This window comes from Mus caroli, chromosome 3, assembly GCF_900094665.2.
Source record: "Mus caroli chromosome 3, CAROLI_EIJ_v1.1, whole genome shotgun sequence".
Taxonomy (NCBI): domain Eukaryota; kingdom Metazoa; phylum Chordata; class Mammalia; order Rodentia; family Muridae; genus Mus; species Mus caroli.
This window is the reverse complement of record NC_034572.1, coordinates 54,404,797-54,420,969: the sequence shown is the minus strand read 5'-3', so window position 1 is coordinate 54,420,969 and position 16,173 is coordinate 54,404,797. Positions and strand designations below refer to the sequence as shown.

Below are 16,173 nucleotides of genomic sequence, written 5' to 3'. Positions count from 1 at the left end.
ATGCTATAGTTGTAGAGAATATTTAAGGAGATTTTATAAAGCAATATACAAGTAGCAACTTATACTTTTGGTTGTGAGCCTAGCCTTTAATGGGTGAGCCATCTATGACCTTATATGTAGCAGAGGATGACCTTGTTGGGCATCATTGGGAGGAGAGGCCCTTACTCCTGTGAAGGCTCGATGCACCAATGGAGGGGAATGACAATGTGGGGAGGCAGGAGTGGGTGAGTGGGGGGGGCGGAGTACCCTCACAGAGAAGCAGGTGTAGGGGAGATGGGGTAGTGAGTTTCCGAGGGAAAACCAGGAAAGGGGATAAAATTTGAAATGTTTATTTACATAAAATATTTACAATTTCCAATTAAAACAAGTAGCAACTTTATTAACTTATAAATTGTTACTTACACTATTATAATGTCACTGACTACATGATGGGAAACATTCCTCTAAAATCTATTGTTCTTGTCAAGAAATTGAAAATGCAGTAAGTACATAAGATAAAATTATAGTATTGGCATCAGCCCTTATAAGGATAAAACAAATCATAGCCATAGAGATCTTTATTATTCTGCCTATAGTGTATTAAAGAATAGAATTTTCAAAATAAACTTGGATATGGCATTTCTAAGGAGTTTTTTTACATTCTTTCAAACTTAGGTTTTAAGTAAAAATTTAGTAAACAAACAAAAAACAGTGAGTAGGCCTTTTGAGAAGATGAGCAAGCTGAGTATAGCCAACACTTTGCGCTTCCCACCAACCTTCCAACAGAATGTAGGTCCAGCTACTGATTCGCTTGACCACCTCTCTGCTATCTGTCTACTATCGAGAGCAAGGAACTACTGGGCAGACAGCATTCTTCTATGGTTAGACAAGATGCTGATGTCTCAGTTTTACTATCCTCAACAATACTAATGCATGTATGTTGGATAGAAGGTGAAAGTGCACAGTTGTAAATAGTCTGAAAATTCTAGTATTAAGTCAAGCTTAGAAAATATCTTTGATGATAATGTTTACAGTCTGTGTATTACTGCTTTGCGCCTTGCTTTGGCATTCTTAGACTTCAATACAGTTCATGCTTATGCTATGCACTGACCTGTAACTTCTGTAAAAGTCTTTTAAATTGTTTCCTTATTTCTCATTTTTTTAAACTGTGAACAGATGTCAGTACCAGAGTCCTAAGAGAAATCAGACTTCACCAAGCCTTCCCCACACTGCTTCTTAAAATGGCAATGATGTTGCTGTTTTTTAGTCTACAAAATATTACTCTCACCTGAGTCCAAAATCATCAGATACTCTTTGACCTCCTTATTTCCTTCATTTGAGCCCCGAGACCTTAGATATTGTAACTGTTTATGTAAACCTTGTTACCCATATGCACTTCTCCTTGCCTGCTTATTCTGTATCTTAAGTTTCATTTTCCCTAACAAAATCCCTTCTCATTTGGTAGGAGAGACTGTGATATCTTATAAAGCTATCATCAAAACCTAGGTAGAAATGTCTCCTAATTCTCAATCTAGCTTTTCTCTGCTACAAATTCTCTAAATCCTTTATTCACCACAGCTGCCATTTTGGTTTTCCTGACATTTGCAACTATACTGCAGAAGCTGTCCTGTTTCAGTGTCTACTGATGCTAATAAACAATCCTGCCAATGGTTCTAGCTTAGGTCATTCGGGAAAAATATTATACAATGTATATAGCAAAATCCTCTGTGTAAATGTTACATATAAACAGAAAGAAACATTACTGGATGGACGCAATGAATGCTGCAAAGGGTAAACTATGGTAAAGCTGGGAAACTAAAAGAACACTTTGGGCTTCCTGTTACTTATTGATCTGGAGATGCACTCAGTCAGAGCTGCATCAGGACATTTCATTGTCTTATGCAAAGTTCTATACCAGGCTGGGGATACCAGCTTACTCAAGCAATGGATTAGCATCTGCTGAGATGTAATGCTCTGTACCAAGCAAACAGGAACCCTTCTGTATCATTTTAACTTTCATGAAATACCACTATATCATTTCAAAATTATATCTTCCCCTTTTGATATATATTTGATGATATTATGGCTTTCTGTAGTCTTCAGATGATGTGTCCTGTACTGCTTAACAAAGAATAATCACAGAAATCTAGAGAGAGAACCTTTGAAAAGTGGGGAAAGTACAAAACAGAACCCTAAACAGTCTAAATTTTAAAAAGTCTCTCAAAGACTGTAGCATCTCACAGGCACATGTGACAAACACCTTTCTAACACTGTGTCATAGAAAACAGAGATAACGGTCTGTTATGCTTTTTTTAAATTTAATAATATGTATCAAAACATAACCATGGATATGCTAGGACTTTTATTTCTCCCAAGAATATCACTGCAGTGTTTACATAAAAATATAAATATGAAAACACTATTATTCATCAGTTTCCCTATCTCAATTCTTAAAACAAAAAAAAAGTCTATAAATATGGTATATGTCAATTAATCCTTTCCAATGAGCTGCTTTTCAGTTAATGAATTCTCCATCGCTTACCTAATAGGCTTCATGACTCATCAGACATGAACACAAATTAGCAGGAATCCTCCCCCTCCTCTCTTTCCACCACAGTTGTTTACAGTAATATGAAATATGCCTGTTTCCACAGATGACAAAGTAGCCATGCACCAAATTAGGATGAATTCTCCCTGAGGCTCCATTTAAGATATGGCTCCACCATGGGCAAGGGGGAGGGGAGGGGGGGGAGGGAGAGGGGAAAGAAGGAGGGGAAGAAAAATAATAACATGTATGCCTTTGATATCCTTCAGGAAAATATGAGCAAACATAACTTTGCATGGCTAAAAAAACCCACAATTTTTTGGCCTAACACTCACTTTGCAAGGCAAAGTGTACTCCAGTTATGAAAATATCTGAAAGGAATGTGCCCGGACAATGCCATTGTGCTCTGTTTACAGGCAGATGCTTTCTCAAGAATAAATACTGTGTGTCAAGGCACAGGAATGCCTCAGAGCCCATCACTTCAGGGCAGAAGTGGAACTTCGCCTCCCCTTACAGGCAAAGCAACACCCGCTCCTTACAGGTGAAAATCTTTTATTCCTGTAAGCTGTTTGGCTTTGTTTGGTGTCGTTATTTTTTAAGGAAGGTCTGTCATAACAAAAGAAAGTACATATTAGGCACCTGAAGATAATTGCTGTTTACCGAACACTATTTTAAAATAAACGTCACTGCCTTGCTTCTGTTTGGTAACTCCAGGACAATGATAAGTACAGTGTTTCTAAACATCTCGGGGTAGCAATCATGCCTCTTCTGGCCTCTGCGAGGTGTGAAGCTCACCCCCTAATTATAAGTCTCTCTCTGTTAGCACCACCTCATCATTAACTCTCTAAGCTAAATAGTAGTTTGGAAGAAATAAAAATAGACGTATGGTAGTATTCCTGCCCAAATTTTGGTTACAATGGATGAGAAAGACAAGTAATTTTGTTTGTGTGTATAATAAGCGTCTTTACCTTGTAAAAATAAAAATCGCTTGTGGTGTATTTTGACTAGCGAACTCTAATTTAAGCTTTTTCTCAGAATACTGCTTTCCTGCTTTATTTCAAAACAGTGCTGCCTCACAGAACATAAGCCATATTTGTTATATCAAGTTTTCTAGTTGTTGGGGAGGAAAAGTAAACAGAAAAGGAAATGGGAAATAAATATAATAAAATGCTCTATCAAAACCAATACTCAATACATTATCTCTAAAACAGTTAACATAAGTATAATACAATCAAGTATTTTACTTTCTTTGAACACATTTTTACAAGGCAGCATGTATTTTACAGAAAACATCTCAGTATTAGCAGCATGTGTGGCTAGTAGCTTCTGTACCTTGCAGCACTTTCCAAACTTCCTGGAAAATGGAGTTTTTGATCTAGAAATCCAGACCCTTTAAAACCTTCCAATGCATCCTGTTAGGACCCTAAACAGAATCAAACATTTAGTGAACATATTTTGCTCATTTCTTCTACTGTCCTGACCATCATATACAGTGCTTCTGTAATGCCCTTTAGAGAAAAAAAAACAAAAACAAAACAAAACAAAACAACAACAACAACAAAACAACAGAAGCAGCAACATCAACAACAACAAAATCCTTAACTGCCTATTCATTTGGACTTACTCCAAGCAAGATCTGAGATGTTCTCTACTCTGAACACCTACCTAAAGACAAAGAAAAAGCCAGAAGACCTTTTTGTCTCCATAAACAGATCAAATACAAGACTAACTACAGTGACATCGATGGGGGAGGAGGGGGACAATATGTAAAAATTTCTTACTTACAATAAAAATCGGAACTATTATATAAGAATGGCGCCCTCTTCCTCAAGGAAAGCCATCACTGCATGTTTCTACCCGCCTCCTCCACCCCCAAGGAGAAACCTTGAGATAATCTCCTCTTGCTCTGAAAAGAACCAAGTGTTTCATTTCACAGGAATTCTATGCCCTGAGCAAGAACAGAATGTTAGAACCAAAATGTAATGAATTCCACTTGGAGTCTGCCTCGGATGGGGAAGCACACACACAAGCAGCCATATCTCAAACCATGTAACACTTTGCTTTCTCTTTTGGCATGTGCCCGAATACTATACTAGATGTGGATCTTATTCTCAAATTTGCTCTCAGTTACAGGAGAAAAAATATTAAATGAAGCTTATGTGAGGTCTGTCTTAAGTCTCTCCCAATAATAAAATGTGTCTATGATGTATATGATGTCTTCAGTGGTGGTGCAATTTTAAAACAAATGAACTGGTTTCCTGGGGCTGACCCAACCTGTTCTATGAACACAACCTTCAACTAAGTAGTTCTCACTGAGGACACTCTGCATTAAACAAAGAAACATAAGAAACTATGTCTAGATCTTGAAAAAAAGTGTAACCCTGTACAAATACAAGAAACTGGAACATGATGGGTTTCTTGAAAGCTAGTTTAGCTGTCACCAACTTTTAAGGAGGCAAAGATGGAAGTGACAGCCACGTGCTTTCTCCCGCTGTGAAATAACTCATTGTCTTCAGGCATCCAACTACATAGTTAACACATCTTGCCTCCTGAACTAAATTGTTCAAGGATTCTGCTGTCCTTGAACTTTCACTTCAACTTGTCTTGGGGATCAGAATTTTATCTTACAAATAGGACCAGGTAACAACACCAACATTGTAAAGCCATAGACAGAGACACCCTGGTTTGGAAAGTTATGGCCTAAGTAAGTTCCTTGTATAAACACTGTGTTGAAACCCAGGAAGGAGGTCTAACATGCCCACTAGTGTACTATTTCAAAGCATGCTGCAGAAGACCTGCTTATCCAAAGGCCGTAATTATGACTTCCCTCTCCTTGTATTAATTTGTTTATGAAATAGCTCAGAGTGTGGCAGACTTTATTAATCACTTGCTATGGTCTGTGCCTGTGCTGGTGGACACAGAAACCTAAAACAGTAGCAATAACCTTCCAGGCCGCTTCTAACTTTGTTTTTAATCCTGGGGATATATACTGCACACAAACCCATCTTAGCAGCATAATAGGCTTGTCTCAACACCCATGTAGCTGTAAAATGCTGTGGGCTAGCCAGGAAGGCTTCAGCTCCATTTATACATACATGCGTGTGTGTGTGTGTGTGTGTGTGTGTGTGTGTGTGTGTGTGTGTGTTACATCTCATGTTATATCCTCTAAAATCAAAGTATTCTCATATGGTACATTACTAACAACATCAGACTTGGTCTTTTTTTTTTTTTTTTTTTTGAGGGGGGGCCGGGGAGGAGTGAGGAAAGGTTTCATATTTCTATTGGTTTTATTAAAAAAAAAAAAAAAAAGCAGTCCATATACTGACTACTTTTCATGAAAGCTGTTCTACCAGCCTACTGTGGCTCCACCCGGGAAAGCTCTATACTTACTTTTCTTACAGTTTTTGAGTGACGCACTACAAAACCACCAGAAAGGGAGGAAAAGCGGCAGCCCTCTCAAGCAGGGCGTCTTCCTCCCTGTAAACTTGGCAAAAAGCACACTGGACTGAAATACTGCACTCTCCATATAAGGCAGCCCAACTAAACATGTCATGCGTAATTTATGGGTGGCAAGCAGAGCATTAACCTCTGCGTGCACATACTTGGCCCACATGAAGCCGGTGCTGGATGGCAGCCCCGGCAGAGGGTTGCGGGCGCGGCCCGGACCCGCGCGACCAGTGGCCACCCCGGTCGACCCTGGCAGAGGTCACCGAGTTCACAGCACTCGACCACGCACCTGTCCCGGCTCACGGGCCACCGGTCCTGTCCCGCGGCGCCCCGCGGGGGCCCGCAGAGAGGCGCGGGACAGAGCCGCAGCGCGCGGCCGCGGTGCGGGCCGGGGACCCCCCGAGCGCCACCGGAGGCCGCCGCAGCGCCGCCCGCAGCGCAGAACAATGCGCGGCCGCCCCGCCACTCACCTCTCACGTGGCCGTGCAGGCTGCCCGCCGGGGCCCCGACTGCCCGGGGCATTGTGGGATCGCGACTCCGGGATGCCCGCCACGAGAAAGGGAACTGGCCGGGTCCGGGTCACGGGAGCATGGCGAGCGCCCCGACTCGTCGGGCTGCGGCGAGAGACTGTGGCATGTCGCCGTGCAGCCTCTTATCGCCGCGCGCCGGTTTCCGCCGCTGCGCGGCCCCTCCCCCGCGCCAGCCCCGCCAGGAAGGCGCGCGGACGCGCAGAGCTCCCACGCGCAGCCCCGGCCCCCGCCCGCCCGCCCGCTCGCTCGCCCGGGCCCGCGCCGCTCACCGCCGCTCCAGCTCCCGGGGCTCCGCGCCCAGCCCGCGAGGCCCGCAAGGTTAGACGGAAGGTTAGAGTTAGCAGCCCGGCCTGCAGCAGCAGAAGCAGCGCATCGCCTGGAACCTGGAAGGCGAAGGGCGGGAAAGAAGCTTGCACGGGTGTTGGTGGGTATCTTTCTCAGCAATCAGCACTCACAGTTTTGGAGTTCTGGGAGAAAACTGATCGTCACCCAAACACAAAACACCGGCCACCTTCCTGTCCCATCGGCAAATAAAACTTGCAGTTTAAAAGGCTCCCTTACTTCCAACTCTGCAGTGTGGTGTACAGAAAGCAAGCAGGGCTCCCTCTTTTAAAATAAAATAACATCTTAGGCGCAGCAGAAGTACTCCCACGCAAACAAGCCCTGGGCAACTGCCCGCCTGAGCAAATGAAACACCAGGTCCTAGTTCATTAGGTGCTGTCCTGTAACTTGACTTTGAAAGAAAAGAATTCTGGGCTTCTGAGAAAAGATAAAGTTTGAAGATCTGCGGACGGGATTTCCGGTGAATTTCAAGGAATTCTGATAACTTCGTCAGGGATGATTTTTAACTAAAAAAACGTTTGTTTCGTGGTTTGAACATGAGTTGGGGTGAGCGAATGCAAACTGAATTTCTCTCTCCCTGTTTCTGTTGAGTGGGTGAGGCACACTTTCCTAGGCGGAGTAAATGAATGAATAAATAAATAAATAAATAAATGATGTACTCCACTAGTTTGCAGAGCTACCAGTAACAGATCTTGATCCTCTGCTGGTCCATGAAACATGGACTTGCTGCTTACTGATTCCCTTCCTGAAATAATTAATTAATTAACTAGTACCACTTTTCTCAGTGTTAATTATTAAAAGTTCCCAAGTCCCCAACAATGGAAACAAAGTAGAATGACACTAGCATTTTCTCAGAGAACAGAGACAGGGAGTTTCTAACTGACAATTAGTAACCACTAGCGCCTGAGGACTTTCTCAGCATTCATTCCAGCAACTGGGTGGAATGTGAGCTATGGCAGAAGTAGTTAAGTATAGGTAGGATGGAGGTAAGTGCAGGAGGATGGAGTACAGGGATTGTACTTTTTGGAGCAGCATGGTAGGAAAGAGCACCAGCGAGCTGATGCTAAAATGGTAGGCAAATATCCAAAATGCCCTTGAGAAAAGGAGGGAAGGCTCCCTGGAGGAACTTAGGCAAGTAGCGCCTTGAAGGAAGTGCAGAAGTTGCTAAGATAAAAAGAGAGTTGCCTGGAGAGGCTAACTGGCTAGGGAGAAGACTCCTCCGGTGTAAAGAAGCTGGAGCTCAGGTCTGAGAACCTAAGTTCAAATTCAGAACATCTAGGCAAGTGTCTGTAACCACAGTGCTGGAATCAGGTAGAGAATGGGAGATATTCACAGCCCATTAGCCAGTTAACTCTGAATTCTAGATTCAAAGAGAGACACTCGAAAAAGTAAGTAATAAGATGGAAGGTAAATTTCAGAAGACACCTAATGTGGACCCCTGGCTTCCACGTGCACACATACATAGGCACAGGGAGTGGCACAAGTGGGTCCTGGGACCGTGGAGCAAAGTACAGAGCACGTGCAAGGAGCCTATCTGTTTCAATGCCCTGTAGAATCAATACAGTCATCTGTTTCCTTTCTTTAAAAGGAGATTAACGTGTTGGCAGAGAAGGAAGCCAGGAACTTCGACGTTATTCAGCAAACTATGAACTAGTTCGCAGGACCAGGACGATAGGGTGGAGTCTGGACTTGCATTCTAGAAAGATCTTTGGCAAATGCTTAGAGGGTTACTGAGAATGTATTCAGGGATGTTGGCAAAGGAAGGGTAAATGGGTGTAGACCCACTGGAAAACTGACTCATGCAGGGACGGAGGAAGGGAGGGGCCTTGGGAAACTCCCAAGGCCCTAGCTTAGCCTACAGGATTGTTACTAGCCTTTCCTTGTTTTCAGTTGCTTTCCATTTTCTATCAACAGAGCTCTGGCTTCCTGACAACACTGGCTACCTTTGCACCTGCTGCTGTGTGAGCTACCTTCCTTGCCTACTGCCTAGACCTAATCCTGTGTGAAGGATTAATTTACAGTTGCACTCAGACAGTCTCAGAGTTAGAGACTTGTTGGGTTTTTTTTTTTGTTTGTTTTTTGGTTTTTGGTTTTTTTGTTTGTTTGTTTTTCCCCATTTGCTAGAAAATTTGCCCTTTGCAATTGAATGCAGTAAAAAGCAGGACTTTGAACCTACTTGTAGTACAAGAGGGGAAACTATCAACTCTAACACTGCAGGGTGAGGAACTGCTAGAAACAAAAGAAAAATTGAAACAAACTCAAATTTTCTGCTCCATCAAATAGAACAAAAAGAAATACAAGAAAGGCGTCTGAATGTTAGAAACAATACAATAGTCTAGGAAAGAGCGAATCAAAGGAAAATGTTATTTTACAGAGATAAAGGGAAAAAGAAAGCCATGACAAGGTATCCAAGCCAATCTAAACCTTAGACGTGAGCCAAAATAAAGTAAGGCCTGAAACAATGTTGCCATCAGTAAGCCTAACCTGTTATTATTGAAAAGTTTGAACCACTAGGAAAAAAAAAACTATCTAATCATATGTTAAAAATATTAAAGCATGGTACCTTCAACTAACAATAGTCACATTTCAAATTGTGGAAACTAGTAAAAAACCATTATAGCAATAAAAAGCTAATAGCTACCCCATTTAGAATCTACTGGTTCCTTTTCAGTGCCAGGAGACCACTTAGGTTTCTCTTACACTGTGAGTTGTCGTTATCTTCTGCAGGCTCATGAATGCACATAGCCGTTAGCACAAAAGGGATGCCATTTTCAGGAGGAAAGGGAAATTATAGAAAACTATTTCACATAAAATAAAACTACTTTTTTTTTAAGGTAAAGGAAAAGGTATTCACAGCAGCTTCCTGAGATATTTCAATTCTTTCAATTCTTCGTTTTGTCAATGAGTCCAAGAGGAATACAATAAGGGGGCATGATTTTTGCAGATAAAATCAGCTCTTGGTTTTCCAATAATATATTATATATATATACATATATATTATATATATATATATATATATATATATATATCCACATTTCAGCCAAATTGGAATCTTTAAGACTCCTGTAAGAGTGTTTGCACTGAGAACACTATATTCTTTGTTCTCCATACCAGAATCCACAGCTCAGTAAGTTCCCACTGCCTCTTTCTATAATGACCTTTCTGCCTTCTCTTTCCATATATCATCTAAGCCTAAGAAAGATAGTTTTAAAAATAGAAATATAAAAACCCTTTGAAACACTTACCTATAATTAATTATTACACCAGGGTGAAATAATAGCTTATAATAATATATTTATATACTATGTAATAATACAATATAATGTATATGGTAATACTGATTCAATTGATTGCATGATAGCATCAAAGCCAGGACCCAGCCTCAGTTCCTATGCTTTCTTATCATACTTAAGTAAAAAATATCTAAGAGAAGATGCTTCTAGAATAAAGAGTCAATTTTAAGCCTATACACTTGTGCCTATGTTGTATTTCACACAAGGAAAATGGTAACATCCAAAGCCTGAATTCAGACTTCTTCATCATCCAAATATCTATACTCGACAGAGTTGAATGAATCTATTTATGTGTCTGTTTATCTTCAAGGATAATTTATATGTTTTAAGTACAAGGTAAATTCCTTTAATGTCTGTTATCTAAATATAGGTAACACATCTTGCATTACATATTATAACACAACGTGAAACATACTCCATTGAGTGTAGAAATTACAAAAATTAATTTCTTATAAAAATGAATAAATTTTCAATACTTATAAAATTAAGACATTTTAAATATTAATTTAATCATATACTTTATAAGTTACCTAAAAGTAAAGTCTTGTGACTAACTCTTTGGGGAAACATCAAGATGATTTTAGAAGCACGGACTGGTAGTGGGGATGGAATGTTAGGCACCATTGACCTGCTTTCTCAACAGGAAGACAAAACCATCGAAGCAAAGCAGGCTCCACATCAGTGCTATCAGACTTAATTCTTATTGTCCTGTGTGTTTAAGACAATGGGGAAAATGTGAAGTCCAATCATAGGCCTGTTTTCTCTGTTTCCTGTGAGCATCAACTACTCTGGGTTTCTAAGAATGCTGCTACTTCTCTATTCTACCTTCTCTCCTCTTTCAATCTTTGGGTTTTTTTTTCTTTTTTCTTCTTTCCATACAGAAAGCACACACACACACACACACACACACACACACACACACACACATTCACACTGCCTCTATTCATTGCTCAAGTGTTTAAGGAACATCAAGTTAACCAGTTACTAATTCTAGGTTCTGTGTTTGGAAGTGAACACAGAACAACCACTGTCCTCAAAGAACTATATTCTCTGAGTAAGGGTCAGAGTAGCAAACAAATAAATAATGTATAAAAAGAAAAACACAGGGGTTCTTGCAGATGGAGATAAGGACTTTTAAATAAAACCAAGCAGACTGAGTGGGGAAGTGTGTGTTCCATGACTGGATCAGTCATGTCCTGAGTAAAACAAGGATTGCCTAGAGAGAGAACAGGTTCAAGCTCCCAGTAGGGCTGGCAATCTGAGGGCAAGGAAACAGAAATGGGATGCCTAACCTCAAGGATTTATAATCAAGCAAGAGGAAACAAGAATCTTAAACGAATCACTCTGAAAGTGCAAAGCTATAACCACAACATTCTGTCTCAGCAGGAAGCCTGTATGTGTTGGCTATATTAGAGGTGGGCTGGGGCAGAGGCACGTAGTCCAAGTTTGCTTCTCATAAAGATGACTTGCTGTCATTTGATATGGGCTAGTCTCAGAACAGAAGGCAGGAAGTGGGCCGCTGCTAAGAATGAGCAGTGAGTGCTGTCAAGAAAGTCGAGTAGAAGCAAGTGTCACAGAGTGCAGCAATAGAAAGGGATTCAGTTAAGCACCTTTAGCAATATAGTTGTGCAAGTGTTGTGAGTTTATTTCCTAGAATTGAAAACTATACGTGCAATAGTCAGCTCTTGGCTTTGAGGCAATAGGAATATGTGGTATCTCTATGTGTGTCCAATCTCTTACTTGGGACCAACACGACAAAGAAAATTCAGAGTTACTAGAGATATAGTATTGGACTCATTTCTACGTATGTGTGCATGAAGACCAAGAATTCACTTAGGGAGTCTTCTTCACCCACTTTCCAACTCTTTTTTTTTTTTTTTTTTTTTTTGAGTCAGGGTCTTTCAGTTGAATCCAGAGATCACTAACAAGACTTGTCTAGCCAACCAGCTTGATCCAGAGATCAAGTCCTGGCTTCTCGGTACTAGAATTACAGACAGGTTGCTAGGCCCACTGTACATTTACATGGGCTCTCGGGTTCTGAACTCCAGTCCTCGTGCCTGCTGCTTACAAGGTAATCTGGGTTCCTTTCTTTTGTTGTAACATAACCTGATAAAAAGCAGCATAGAGGAAAATAGGGTTGATTTGGCTTATAATTCTTCTTATATTCCATTATTGCGGGGATATTTAGTAAATAAATCATACAAAAGGAAATATGAAACAATGAGTAAGGGGAATAGCTTGGAGCATCAAATCCATAGTCAGGAGCAGAAAGAATGGACACATCCTTGTTAGCTCTCTCCTCTTGTATAAGGACTGGGTCCATGACTACAGGGCAGTGTGGTTCATAGTGGGCTAGTTTTTTGCCATATCAATTAACAATAAAGAAAACCCCCACCCAGTCATGCCCACAGGCCACCTGATCTATTCCTCATTAAGACTATTCCTCACTAAGTCTCTCTGGTGATTCTAGATTTTGTCAAGCTGATAGTTCAAACTAACCAGCACATGAGGCAAGCACTTTAAGCACTGAGTCATCTCCACAGCCCAAGACTAGTTTGTAACACAACTGTATTGAACAAATAGCATCCATCGTGTTGATCACCCTAATCATCATCTTTCCTATAATATCAGGCTGGAGAGTTGATTCTCTGACCGATGCCTCAGAGCTCATATGAGGTCAAGCCTTCTGTCTTACAGAATTCCAGAGGGAGTTCCTAAAATCATTAAGTAATAGTAAGACACAACAGATTTCTCAACTAACGTGTCTAAGATAAAAGTCTGTAATGGTGGGAGACTAATTAAAAAACAAACTATGTAATATGGCCTTTTAGTAAATTAAACACTCAAAATTAACCCTGAAACAAGTAGCAGGGGGTCTAAAGCAGACATTTTAACTGTTTTTGCTCATGCTATGTAATTATAAGTAATGTTGTGAAATACTTTCTATTATGTCATTACATGATGTGGGGTTGCCTAATGCAGAATCCCCTGGCAATTATTTTTAAAGGACTAGTTTGTTGGTCTTATCACTAAACACGTTAAAGTATGTGTGTGTGTGTGTGTGTGTGTGTGTGTGTGTATAACTTAGTTCTTTCATGTAATCTAAACATATATATCATTAATAATGTTCATTGTAGAAAGTCTCTGATTATTCTCTATGAAGGACATAGCCACTACCTTATTAATTCTTAAAGCTGACATTCTTATAAATGTGCTAAACAGATGGGCTGATTTCTTTTTCATCTCCAGAATATATTCTATGGGTCTCTATTTATGCTTTACAATCCTTTCTTTTGATTTTTGTAATATTCTATATTTCTGTCATTGTGCTCTCTCTCTCTCTCTCTCTCTCTCTTTCTCTCGCTCTCTCTCTCTCTCTCTCTCTCTCTCTCCCTCCCTCTCCCTCCCTCCCTCCCTCCCTCCCTCTCTTCCTTTCTCTGTGTTCCTCAAGGTGTCTTGTTAGTCTGAAGATGGGAATAGATTTGGTAAGAATACTGATTGAAGAGCATGTAGTAAATGCAGCAATTCATTTATGTTCAATATGCCTTCTATGTTTATCATGTAAATCAGGTGGCAAGGAGGACAGGACCAGGCAAGGCCTTGGTCTTCATGGCCATGTAACAAGTGGTCATTTACAAATGGTAAAATTATCCAACAATTGTTAACAGCTTCATCGCGGGGGGGGGGGGATCAGAGAACAGTCACAAAGTACCAAGAGACAGATAAGTGATTCGATGAGATGCATATACCTACCACTCAGCACCCAGCAATATGAACAGAGAGTTTGGTTGTAGGAGTAATCATATTGTCCTTTGAAAACCTATTTGCCATGCTGTTTCCCAGAGGCTGGGCTGTCAAACAGTGGGCATCCTAGTATTGCCTCAGTGGGTCTCATGAGGCCTTGCAACTTTCTCTCCTAGCTTTCTTAAACCTATAGCAACAAATCTTCACTAGGTGAAAGGAGATTATCTCATTAAAGTCATTTGCACCTAGGCAAGAACAGAGAGCCTTTGCCTCCACAAAGGACAGCTTGTTAACCCTAATGAGCTGCTAATTTAAATAGCTCTAAGCACCCTGGAGAAAGATACCACCTCTTCTCCTCTGCAAATTCCTCAGCACAATCTCTTGTCCTTTCTATTTCCCTCCTGAAATACAGTAAGAATAGAAACTGCTATATCCTTAGACATTCTGGCATGACTTTGAACCTCACAGGGTGCTGTTAGAAATTAGAGGACTGAAATTAGGCCAGTGGCTGTCAACATTTTGGAACAATAGACAAAAGCCTAGACCAACAGAATCAATTTCTGGGAGTGGGCCCAGCATATAGTTATCATAAAGACCCCTAGATGGTTCCGTGTGCAGCTTACTACTGCTGAACTAGTATTCGGCCCATTGCTCCTCACTTGGGATCAGAAGCAATCCATTGATTTGCTCAATTTCTGCTTTGGTAAAATTTAGTTGGCTGAATAGAAACAGTAGTATCTGTAGGAAAATAGCTAGGTATGAGAAAACAAGGAGGAAGGTTCTTTTCCCTTTTTAAACCTTTCAGTTCTCAGCTGCTAGGACACCAGACAATACTGTACTTTCATGCTAAACATCATTGTTATCAATTTTCTTATCTGGGCTACAAGAAGTTGTGGAATGGCTGGCATAATCCAAGCTTCCCCTAGGGCGAACAAGAGTAGATGCTATGCAACTTGAAAGGTGCAGTCTAGCAATGGCAATGGTTTTAAAGTCATGTTGTGAACAGATACATGTGTCAATATGGGAAAGAAATGTGTAAATACTTACCTCTAAGTATACTCTATGAGAGTATACATTCTACCGTGTGTTAGTGTATGCATGTGTGTGTGCGTGTGTGTATGTTTGAGTGTGTGTGTGCCTGAGTAAATATGTGTGTACACATGCATGTGCAGGAGCTCTCAGAAGTCAGAAGAGGGGTGGAGCTCCTTGAACTGGAGTTACAGGTATTTGTGAGCTGCTCTGAAAGCACTGGGAACCACATGGGTTCTTTAAGCCAGAGCAGTAAGCATTCAATCGCTGAGCCACTACTCCTGCCTCATTTATTGGTATCACTATTAATTATTATTATCATCATTATTATTATTAACGTTCTCTTTTATCATCAGGTTCAAATGACTTATAAACATATGAATCATCAAATTCTCTTTTCTAAAGGCACAATTCTATTATTACTTGCATGAAATAGTAACTTTGTTTCTCCTAAGTGGGAGGGAGTTCTTCAGGGCAAGGTTATCAGAAATCTGTGCCTGACTGTTATTACTACTGCACCCTGGCCCTTGCTGCGGTTTTTGGTGTTCCTTTCATTCATTTTGTAGAATGAATCTTTTAAAGCAATGATACTAACAGACAGATATTGCTCTCTTTAATATTTTCAAGGCATGTAACATGCAAACTTTTGAAATGATGTTTGAAAAAAAAAAAAAAAAGAACCTGAAAATCCAATTGTATTATCTTTTGGTTTTGTCATAGATAAAAGTGATTTTTTTTTATAAAAGTGCTTTAAAAAATGTTTGTCCTTGATGAAGTTACCATTTATCTGTCCCTGGATATAAGCTAATATGTGCTTATTTCAAATAATACATCAAGTGCCTATAATAGAAGTGTATTGAATCTTTTCAAGGCAGCACTGTAGAGATATTTATGCATGATTATTCTCAACTAGTCTATAACTGCCACCCACAAGCTTACTCCCATGTAGAGTGTAACTTCCTTCCACAGCTTCAAACGCCCACGCTACACACACACACACACACACACACACACACACACACACACACACTTCCCTGCATGTCACTCATTCTTTGCAATTAAATAAAGTAAAAGCTAACTATATGAAAGAGGCTTAACCCACTGTTCATCTCTCTTCATGGACTGTAGCATTCTTTCTAAAGATAATTTAAACTAGAAATTTAGTCAGGACACCTTCCCCCCTTGGGGCATCTTTTGTAGTCTGTTGATCCTTGCAAAGTTCTGGTGAATCTGTCCACTAGAAACTGAAAGTAACTTCAGGGTC

The 16,173-nt window shown here is 40.5% G+C and overlaps 1 protein-coding gene across 27 annotated transcripts in view; it reads right to left on the bottom strand.

Annotated features, from left to right (window-relative positions):
* The window catches only part of Mbnl1 (muscleblind like splicing regulator 1), a 164,861-nt gene that overhangs the window by 134,963 nt on the left and 13,725 nt on the right, over nucleotides 1-16,173 (bottom strand). For 10 of the 27 annotated variants that reach the window (XM_029475647.1, XM_029475653.1, XM_029475659.1 and 7 more), the window contains exon 1: nucleotides 6,442-6,661. The exons of 4 other annotated variants lie outside the window; for them this stretch is intronic. The gene's annotated coding sequence lies outside the window, so the exon portion shown is untranslated. Of the gene's footprint in view, nucleotides 1-6,260; nucleotides 6,358-6,441; nucleotides 6,687-6,770; nucleotides 7,228-16,173 lie in introns of those variants that run through there. 13 more of the 27 variants (XM_021157166.2, XM_021157163.2, XM_021157168.2 and 10 more) reach the window with 5 other exon arrangements.